This window comes from Fistularia commersonii, chromosome 4 (genome assembly GCF_037954325.1).
Source record: "Fistularia commersonii isolate RoL2024-O1a breed Wild chromosome 4, RoL_Fcom_v1.0, whole genome shotgun sequence".
NCBI lineage: Eukaryota > Metazoa > Chordata > Actinopteri > Syngnathiformes > Fistulariidae > Fistularia > Fistularia commersonii.
In genome coordinates, this window is record NC_141287.1 from 18947589 (window position 1) to 18958029 (window position 10441).

General features: G+C 43.5%; 1 protein-coding gene across 1 annotated transcript in view; it reads right to left on the reverse strand.

Annotated features, from left to right (window-relative positions):
* The window catches only part of b3galt1b (UDP-Gal:betaGlcNAc beta 1,3-galactosyltransferase, polypeptide 1b), a 54506-nt gene extending 47295 nt beyond the window's left edge, over nucleotides 1–7211 (reverse strand). The window contains exon 1 of the mRNA XM_086145807.1: nucleotides 7171–7211. The gene's annotated coding sequence lies outside the window, so the exon portion shown is untranslated. The remainder of the gene's footprint in view (nucleotides 1–7170) is intronic.
* Nucleotides 7212–10441: the final 3230 nt, after the last annotated feature.

Below are 10441 nucleotides of genomic sequence, written 5' to 3' on the forward strand. Positions count from 1 at the left end.
CAGCTGGTGGTCACCGTTCCGGCTACGACGGCATCGGCGGAGCGCTCATTCTTGGCACCGAAAAGACTCAAAACATACAGTTGGAACAGGACCGATCAAGGACTGTCTTCGCTGGCTCCGATTTCCATTGAGACAGAGAGTCTTTTATAACTGAAGAAAGAAACGGAAGACTTCTTCAGGCAAGCTACCGATGCTTCAGAAGGTGCGGCGCGTGGACTTCATTTATAAGTAAAGGTAAGAGATAATAACGTTTTTTTATATGTGCTTTTTTCTATGCAACAGTTTGTATATGTAAAGAATGCCGATATGATATTTTAAACAAAACGCGTCAACTGCCGCCAATAAAATGGTGAATAAGCTATTCTGTGGGGTTCATATGTTTGTAAATCTGTCAGTGATGACGTCAGCGCCTCAGCAGCCATGAACCTCGACCGAGTATCCAATCAAAATCCTGCACGTTTTTGAAGGAAAACGGAAAAGCGAACACGACAAGCGCTAACCGTCGCGCCGCCCATGTGTTGAACAAACTTGATTCCGATGCGACAGCCTAAGCCTAACCTATCACATTTCAGAGACACGGCGGTAATTGATTGGCACGGATGGCAAAATTCTTCATGGCACTGAGAATACTTGCCGTGACCTCGTTTTAAGCATGTCAAAAAGCTTTTCGTAGCAAATGGACTAGAATTCCTTCCTCCGAAGATGTTTCACCTCTCATCCTACACTTCGCTTTAGTCAATTCATCTTCCGAATTCTTCATTCGTTGTTTTTTTTTTTTGAGCTTCTGGTCGCACATTTTCCACATACCGCTACCGAAAAGAAGAGCCAAATGAGAGAAATTGCAGATCGGAAAATAAACAGAAGGCCGTGAATCAGTTCCCCCGTCGCCTCCGGTTTCCTCCGTAACCTCGGTAACGCACAAGGTGGATTTCAGGACATTCAGAGGAAGTGCCAGAACATGACAAGGGGAAATCAGATTTGAGTAGCCTGAGACGGTTTCAGAGCGTAAAGTTCTTCAGCTGACTGAGCTAAGCATGCGTCTGGCGGGCTGTCAGTCAGGAAGCGCGTACGTTTAAGGATTACAACGCAGCTCAGTCCTGGTTGACCGCGGAGACGCTCGATTGGAAACGGCCGAGACTTTTTGAGAAAATTAGCAGCTCGGAAGAAAATGAATAATATTATTTCAAAGATCATTTGTTATATTGCTATTCAGGAAAAAGGAAAAAAAAAAGTGGACCAAGTTAAAGAGCTTTGTTGGGGAGCTTTTGTACACGAGGAAATTAGAGCGATTGTTGTCTCTTAATGAAATCCTCACGACTCAGCGGGGGAAAATGTTTATGGCAAGACAACCTGACATTTTGACGAAGAAAATGATTTGAAAATATGACTAAGTCGCCGTCTGATTTCTATCTTTGTACCTCAGTTGTCCTTCGGCCTAGTATTCCGTTGAGGTCGGTTAATTCCTGACAAATAATGCAGGGGAGCTCCGTCAGCAGGAGCGTCGTTCAAACTTTTTCTCCGCCGTTCGCGTCACAACCGAGGGTCGGAGAGAAATCGCCCGATCCTCCTTTGTGGAAGAGGAGCCCTGATCTGGCGGTCACAGGGGAAATCAAGTCAAACTTCAAAAGACGCCATTTCAGACACCCTCTTCTAATGGGGTAACTAGAAACTGCTCCTCGGCTTGAAACATCTTTCATTACCTACGAGTAAAATCTTCTCTTTGGCGTCACAAAAAATTTAATCTATTAAAGAGCGTAGTGCTTGTTGCATAAAAAGAAAAAAAGAAATATTTCCACGAATAAAAGAGATGAATTTCTGTATCCCGACCCCGACCTTAAAAAGAAAGCGCTGCTAGAAAGGAATCTGAAAGTCCGACGAAAAACCATCAATACCGCAGTCCATTTGAGACTCTATTTCAGCGTGACGACTAAAACGATTTAACAAAATTTAAATATGGGCGACAAACTGGATGATAGAACCCAGCGGACTATTTTAAAGGATCTCCGTTGCACAGAACAGTTTGACTCGGTGCAGATTGGAGAAATCTATGATGAAATAGCATTCTTTATTAAATGTAAGGCGCGACTGGCATCTGGTGTAACACTGCATTGGATTACAACATTTGGCCGCAGGGTGACCTCTCCCTTCCCTTCCCCTCCTCGCTCAAACCCCAACTTGCCTGTCCGATGCAAAACCGAATCTCTTTAATTGAAGATACAGAGATATACGGCTTCAACCGACAACACCACCTGCAGCTGCAGGAGCCCTGCGTACTTCTCTGCTGAGCCTATTTGTGGCTACAACAACAAAAATATAAAAGAACGAAGCATACCGTATTTTCACGACCATTAGGCGCACCGTATTAAAAGGCGCAGTCTCAGTTATGTGTGCCATTATTGTATTTAACACACACATAAGGCGCACCTGATTATAGGGCGCGCGTTTTATATACAATCCACGCCCGCACTTCCCCCTTTAATGTTCTCATGGTGTCGTCTACTACGTCCGCCTTACAACAACAACAACACACACACAAGCATACAAGTGTGTGTATTTAAAAATAGAGCAGGAGCTAAACTGAGTTTGGTATTCACATTTTTTACCGGTAATCGTCATCAATCCAACCCATGGAAGTCCTCATCTTCTGTTTCTGATTTGAACAGCTGCGCTAAATCTCCATCAAACATGCCAGGTTCACTTTCTTCACGGTCAGAGTCGCTTTCCGCGCCGCGCGGCTCCTCGGAAATGATGCCGGCTTTTTGCGAAAGCTCCAACAACAGTGCCGGCAGACACGTCAGCCCGAGCATCTCCAATCCATTCGCTGCCTTCCACTCTTAGTGAAACCGTGGTCTCCAAGAAGACTTTTTCGTACCCGGTTGTGCGTATCGCTACCGTGCCGGTCCACTTCCTCTCCACAGCGTGACTCACTGGGATGTCGAAAGTGAGCGTCACCTCGTCCATGTTGGCGACGTGGCCGGGCTGGATGTGTTTGTCGGCGATGTTTTCAGGGTTGTTAAAACAACGATGTTCTGCATAACGCACATACCTGTTCTTTTATATACAATCAACGCCAACACTTCCCTTTTTAACGTTCTCATGGTGTTCTCTACTACGCCCGCCTTACAACACACACAGAGCGCACTGCACTATAGGGCGCGCCGCACTATTTGAAGAAAATCTAAGATTTTTATGTGCGCCTTATAGTCGTGAAAATACGGTAAACAGAATGTTATATACTGCATTCCTTATTTTCACTTACAAACAGATTATTAAAGCACATAATCAACTGAAGGTCACATCCGTTGCAACAATCCCCTTCCTTAAAGCACATGAAGGAGGTCTTGAACTACAGAATTCATCATTTCTGGTGCTTTCAAGATGATCGACGTCAGGCGAGTCATTTGGCTTTTTCGTGGAATAGTCGTATCGCACGCGTTTGCTCGGGCGAAGCAAAAGCTCGAGTCCGTCGGACAGCGAGAGCGCGTCGGCTATTTTTGTGGAAAAGAGAAGCTCCGTGCTGCAGGGTAGAGATGTGTAGGAGTGGCTCATGGGAGCAGAGCCAAGGTGAGTTTAATCTGCACAGCTGTTTGTCTAATTATTATTTCTTTTTATGTGGTAGCGTGCTGGGTTCCAGACTACACAAGCACACACATTTTACACAAAATCATTAAATAAGGGGAAAATAATGACGGTAATGAGGCCGCGTGTGTTCGGGGGTTGCATTTGGGGTCGGAGTGGTGTGTTTGGTCACACACTAACAGCCACGATGTGCAGAAATCGACAACTATTTTTACACGAAATACTTATTATCCCAAATGAGCCTCGTCTTAGCGAGTCAGATAAATAACCCGGCTGGTGGAGATGATTGGACGAAACGACAAAATAATGGTGAGCTGAAAAAAAAAAAATGTAAATACTGGAAATTCTTCTCATCTTCACAAAACTTGGGAGGATTATCTGGATGTTTAAAAAAAAAAAAAAAAATGGCGATGCCAGATCGGCCGGCGCTCACACCGAGCCTGCTTGCGATTGGCCGGTTACTCGCGAATCTGTCGGTGACTGGAATGAATATAGGCGGGGGTGAGGTGGAGGGGACGGACGATTCTGCCCGGGGGAAATGAAATGCGAGCGCGCTTGTCAGGCTACATTAAATCTGGCTGGAAGAGCGTTCCTTGTACGGACGCCGATGAGCCGAGCGCTCGGATAAAACCCCGGCATCGATAATCTGTAATTTCACACACAAGGATGACAGTAATTCGGATAGTTTTGTGACCCTTCGTGGGCGACGTGGGTTTTCCTTTTTCGGGCGACGTGTTGCGCGGCCTTTTCGTTTGTCAACCTTTTCTCTGCCCGTCTTTTTCTCGCCTTCCTCCCTCCTCCCCTCCGTCTTCAATCACGCGGCCCTCGCAGCCATCAACATATCACAATCCAGGATATGAGAGTCCTGCTGCAAACAGCCAGTCCCCGCCGGATAATTGTGCCTTTAACTCTTTATTTATGATCACTCACTCCCCTCGCCGGGTTAAACCCTGCGCATTTTTCAGCCTACGTAAAAACACCGGCTCCTCCGCGGCCACGATCAAGCTCACCCGTCGGCCCGACCGATCGCGACAGCCTGTCGGGCGAGAGCGCCGACAAACCCTCCCCACGTCTCCGCTGGACTCCATCCAGGTACTTACCGGTAAATCTTTGTTTTTGGCACTGACACGCCGTCTAGTACGCGGCGGATAAGTGGCGAGACCCTTGGATGTTCGTATGACCGCGGGAAGCTTCCGACCACATGGACGGTTTCTTTTAAATAGCTGTTTCAAAAGGAAACCGCAGGGAGACCTCGGCTTGTTTAAAGTAAATTACCTGATGAATAAAATGCACTTACCGATCTACCTATTGACAATTTCGATAAACTCATTAGACCCCGACGCTTGCATCCGGACCACGGAACAAATACAAAACGGCGTCCGTCTAATCAGCCGACTCCTAAATTCCCCCATGCGGTGGAGGCAGCTCCGACGTGAGCAATCTGAGGTGAGAAACATGTGATGAAACTTTTTTTTTTTTTTTTCCTCCTAATCCTCCCAAGCAATCGCGGCACAATACGACGTTTTTTTCGGAATCAAACGGTCGAAACAAACGGGATAGTCCAGACATAAGCGGTACGACATCACCAAGGTCATTTGCAGTGAATGCTAGCACTTAAGGCTGTTTCAACAATGGCGAGCGCTGTTTGTGAACACACAGCAAAGTGGATGACGGTTATTATGAGACTGAACCTCCGCGGATGAATCACACGGCTTCCGACTTGTGCCATCGCAGACAGCCGATGTGAAATCACGGCAACGGTGAACCGGTAATACCAAAAACCTTCCTGCACAAGCGTCAAACTGGAGCGAACCAATGTATGCATATGGATGGATGGATGGATGGATGGATGGATGGATGGATGGATGGATGGATGGATGACGTTATTAATTTTTAGAAAAATGAAAGCAGCAAGGTACATCAAAATATCAGAATCATAAAGTCTTTGAATTGGCAAGGTTTTTTTTTTTTTTTATAAATAAAAGGAATTTATGCCTAGCGGATAACATGGAATAATCATTCAATAAAAAAGAAAGAAAAATAAAAAAAAAAGAAAGAAGAAGAAAAGGTAAAAAAATAAAGAAAGAAGAAAAATTTCAATAAAAAAAACAATAAAAAAATTATTAAGTGCTGATTTATGTATATATATTTAATAAATGTATATATCCCACAAATTATAAAACAAAGTGACATTGTATGGACGATTGAGCAGCTTTGTGTTTACTAATAAATAGATGGCTATTTGGTAGAGTGGTGACTTCTGAATATCGGTTATTGAATTGCAATTTTTGTAATTTTTGTTGTCTGCTAAACGACTCTAACACAATTTAATGTGACACTGTGACAAAAATGAGACTACATGATGACCGCGACAGGAGCAGCCCTTTTGCAATTCAACAATGCCACGTGGTAGGAATTCTTTACTCATTTATATAGTTTACATATTTATTAATTTGCTAAATTCCTCCTTGTGCGTTAAAAGATATGTGAAATCAGATCTCCATCTCTGTGAGAAAACTCAATGCAAAAAAAAAAAAAGAAAGAAATAAAAAATGGGACGGCGTGTGAATAGACTGCTCGGTCGGGGGAAGACACACACTGACTAAGCAAAGACGCAGTACGCTCGAACCGGGGATTAAGGTTTTAAACTCCTTGGACTAATTGCACCTTGCAGAAATGTGATTAGAGAGAATAGTCACAGTAAGCAGGGCACAGACACAGATGGGAGTCGGTCCGACATGCTCCGCGGCTGAAAACATAAGGAAAAAGACGCAGATAGAAAGGAGGTCTGGCACTGACCCAGACTTAATGTATGGCGAGGACAGATGGAAGTGTAATGGACACCATGATGTGGTTTGAATGAGGATCTGGATCTGCATTTTCCTTCTATCTATCCAATCTCTTGATCGTCCCGGGCAAGAAGAGATCATGAATATTCCAGATGAAACCCGCGAAAGCTTTCTATTCACAAATATAAAAATGATGCCGATGTTGCAGACAGAACAAGTGCATGTTGAAATTTGATATGAACACATCCTGAGCTTCTGCAGACAACAAGTTGATGAAGCAAAAGGAGAAAAATAAAAATTAAAATGGGACTTTCTGGAGCACAGTTAACATTTTTAATGTTTCCAAGGAAGATGGATATAGTGTAAGCCCCTGGGTTACTCAAGGGCTGCAGGACATTTATTTAACCCCCCCAAAAAAGTAGTGGAATTATGTAATAATGTAATAAATAATAATGTTCTGTCAGAGGGGTATGAAAGCCCATCCAGAAGAAGCTGACATGGGGAAAAAAAAAAAAAGTTTAAAAAGCTTTACTTTAACTTGCTCATCGGCTTCTGGAGGACAAAAACCTACGCATAGGTAGGAGGGAACCGGTGGGGAGGAGGGGGGTTCGGGTCGGTGCGGAAGCCGCCGTGCGCGTCTCAGCTCCGGGGATCGACCCCGGGAAGACACCGATCGGGGATGGGGATGCGGTCGGAAGTGGAGAGCATGCAGAAATGGAAGGGGGGAAAAGTCGGATCGCCCTGCGGCAGGAGTGCGGGAGGAGTGCGGGAGGGCTGCGGGGGTGGAAGGGACGGAGCTTACCTCCGCCTGAGCCGCCCGACGCGCCGGGATCGCCGTCCTCATGATGCGCGTCCGCCTCCGCCTCCACCGCCGCCGCCGCTGCTGCATCCGACAGCGTCCGCTGCTGCTATTCCACTGAAGAAGAAGAAAACGAAGAAGGAGGAGGAGGAGGAGGAGGAGGAGGAGGAGAGGAAAACACAACACGACGGTCGTGGCCGTGGGCTGACGTCGCGCCTGACGGAGCGGAAGCCGACCAATCCCGCTGTAATCCGATACACGCCTCGCCAATCCGCTCCGAGGGGGAAAGTGAGCACCGCGCTCGGACACCGTCAGCACGCTAGATTGACGCCGCCGGAGAATTTCCGATCAGATGGAGACGGTGGCGATCGATCGATCGATCGATCAATCAATCAATCAATCAATCAATCAATCATTAATCAGAATAATCATGTAAATATATATCAAAATATGGAATACTAAATTGAAATAATGATAAATGTTCAAAAGAATTGAGTCGATTTAATATTGGTGAATAGAATACCACATTAAAATACTTATAAATGAAATATAAATAAGATTAAAATAGGTATAAAAATAGATTAAATATGATAAAATGCTGAGTATGTATGCATGTGTGTGAATGTATGTATGTATGCATGCATGCATGCATTATATAGTCATTATATAAGTATAAAAAATATATAAATATATTTATTGTATATATATATATTATAAATGCAGAGCAAGCAACTTACAATTTGCATATTACTGTAAAGGAATTTTATATATATATGTATATGTATATTCATAATTTGATGGTGCGACCCCATGTGACCTCCAATTGCCCATTGGGGAGATTTTTTTTGTTTTTCCGATCCTGATTCTGGGTGTGTGTAAGTATGTTTGTATGGATGTACATGTGTGAATGTATCTATGCATCTGCGTGTGTATGTGTGTTTGTGTTTTCAATATGTGTGCGCGTACGTATGTTTTTATGGATTTATGTGTGTGAATGTATATATGTATGCAAATGTGTTTTTATGCACATATATATGTATGCATGTTAATGTATGTATGCATGTGTGTGTATGTATGCTCGCTTGCATGTTTGAATGTATGTATGTTTGTATATATGTCTGTTGTTTTTGTTGTATTTATGTTGATTTTTCATCACATTGTTTTTGTATTTGTCCACTTATTTTAACCATTTTTATCATACCTTTTTTCCTCACAGTATGTATAAATTTATGTACGTACGTTAGTACATATGTATCTATGTAAGAATTCATGTATGTGTGTGTATATGTGTGCACAAAGTGTGTATTTTGTGGATCAGTAATAGAAGAAATAACCGGAAACTCCATTTAGCTTGATTGTTATACACAATGGAATATAATCCAAAGCAAAAATATATTGTATTCAAATTGACAAAATGTTTAAACCAAGACATATAACCTACTTTAGCATAATTACCAAATAATTTCCACACATATATATATATATGGCTGTTGCCCCACATACAGTGCACAATAATCCTATTTGTGTTGCTTCTTTATATATCAGCTGTACGCTGTGGGTACTTCCCGACACCTTCGGAGGAAAAAGGACATTGCGATCCGTCTTTTGTCCGGAAGTTTGTGACGGCGCGCTCATCTGATGACCATCCACGGCCAGAAGATCCGGTAGGACGAGCGCCATGTTTGGTCACAGGTCTATTTTAGATGGCAGTAAAATTCATTTAAGGCGTCCCGGGGTTTCGTGTTCCACATGCATGTGTTTGACCCGTCCGTCAAACGTTTATCGCCTTTTTTTAATCCCAGTTTCTCGCTTTTAAATTTAAACCGACGGCAAGGAACCCTCTCGGGGAGGTTCAAGCCTCAAAAGAAAAATTCTACGGATGACGTGAAAGATACCTTGTGACTCGGTGCGGTGTGCGCTCTTGAAAATCACTTGAGATTCATGTTTCACACTCAAATAGATGAATAGATAAATGATTTAAAAAGGCTTTAAATGGACTTCCTCGGAGAAAAATGAAACAATAAAATCTTTTATTGCCTTCAGATCAAGGACAATGTGAGTGAACCAGCCTGACAGTTGGAAAGAATCAGGAATCTACTTATACAAGGTAAAATAGTCTAATCTAAAAATATTATTTGTTTCAAAACACTTTAGTTTACACAGATTTCTGATACAACTTTGATTTTTTTTTTTTTTAAATTTACCAATTAAAGTGTTCATATTATATACTGTTAGATATCATGTATAAAACAATTCAGTGTTCCTTCTATTTGTCTGCACGCCAGGTGCCAAGAAAGGAAAATGTAAAAATGCTTGTATATAGAAAGACAAAAGACCAGATAAAATAACACAGCGGTTGACGAGGAGAGTATTTCAGAGGCAGGAATCAGGACCGGGATGAAGGAGAATGAAGAAATGGAGGTGATATTTAGAAAACGGTGTTTCGGGGCTTTTAAAACTACAAAACCGACCCAGAAACAACAGGAACAATTCAGCGCGGCTTGTTTGAGTCGGAGCCGAGAGCTTAAATCCGTCGCCCCGGCCGTCGCTGCGAGATATTGCCGTTTTAGCCCAAAAAAAACATCGGGGACATTCATTCCAGCAATTCAAATTAATTGTCTTTTTGCCAAAAGTTGATTTGAGCGGGTGTCGGATTTTGAACAGAGTGACTGCTAAAGGGACGTAAATATGCAGTGAGGTGAAAACCAAAAAAAGAGGAAATAAAAGACAGGGGATTTGAAGCTGTCAGTTCAGTGCACGCCCGGCTCGCGTCTACATCCATTTCCACATTATTGATCCTCGGACTTACTTTTCCACTCCGCATCGCACGCCATCAACAAGTATTTACATCATTTCTTCCGGCACACAAACTTTACATGCTACCTTTTCATCCACATCGCCGTCAACCAATATACCTACGGGACGATCCTTCGCCGGCGCTCATTCTTTTCTGGACTGAACTCGCCTTCCTGCCTGCCTGTTGACTTTATTTAAAGGACACTTCTGGGAACGGTCTGTGCAGATTTGCCGTATTGATGCTTCGTCGGCTTCGGGGAATTACTTTGCGGGGGCCACTGTGGTTTGGCTAGCTGGATGTCTTCCTCTATTTTAAAGGCTTTCTTTGGGGACTCAGCCCGGGGAGGCCAGACTATTGCTATTTTGTTGCTATGCGGTTTACTCTCATCACATGTTTTTGTCACGGCGTTCTCGCCGCTGTGCGCTCTGTCCCTGTCTACTGAGCGTAGGCTGCTTGTCGAATGTCTCCATTCAAGTT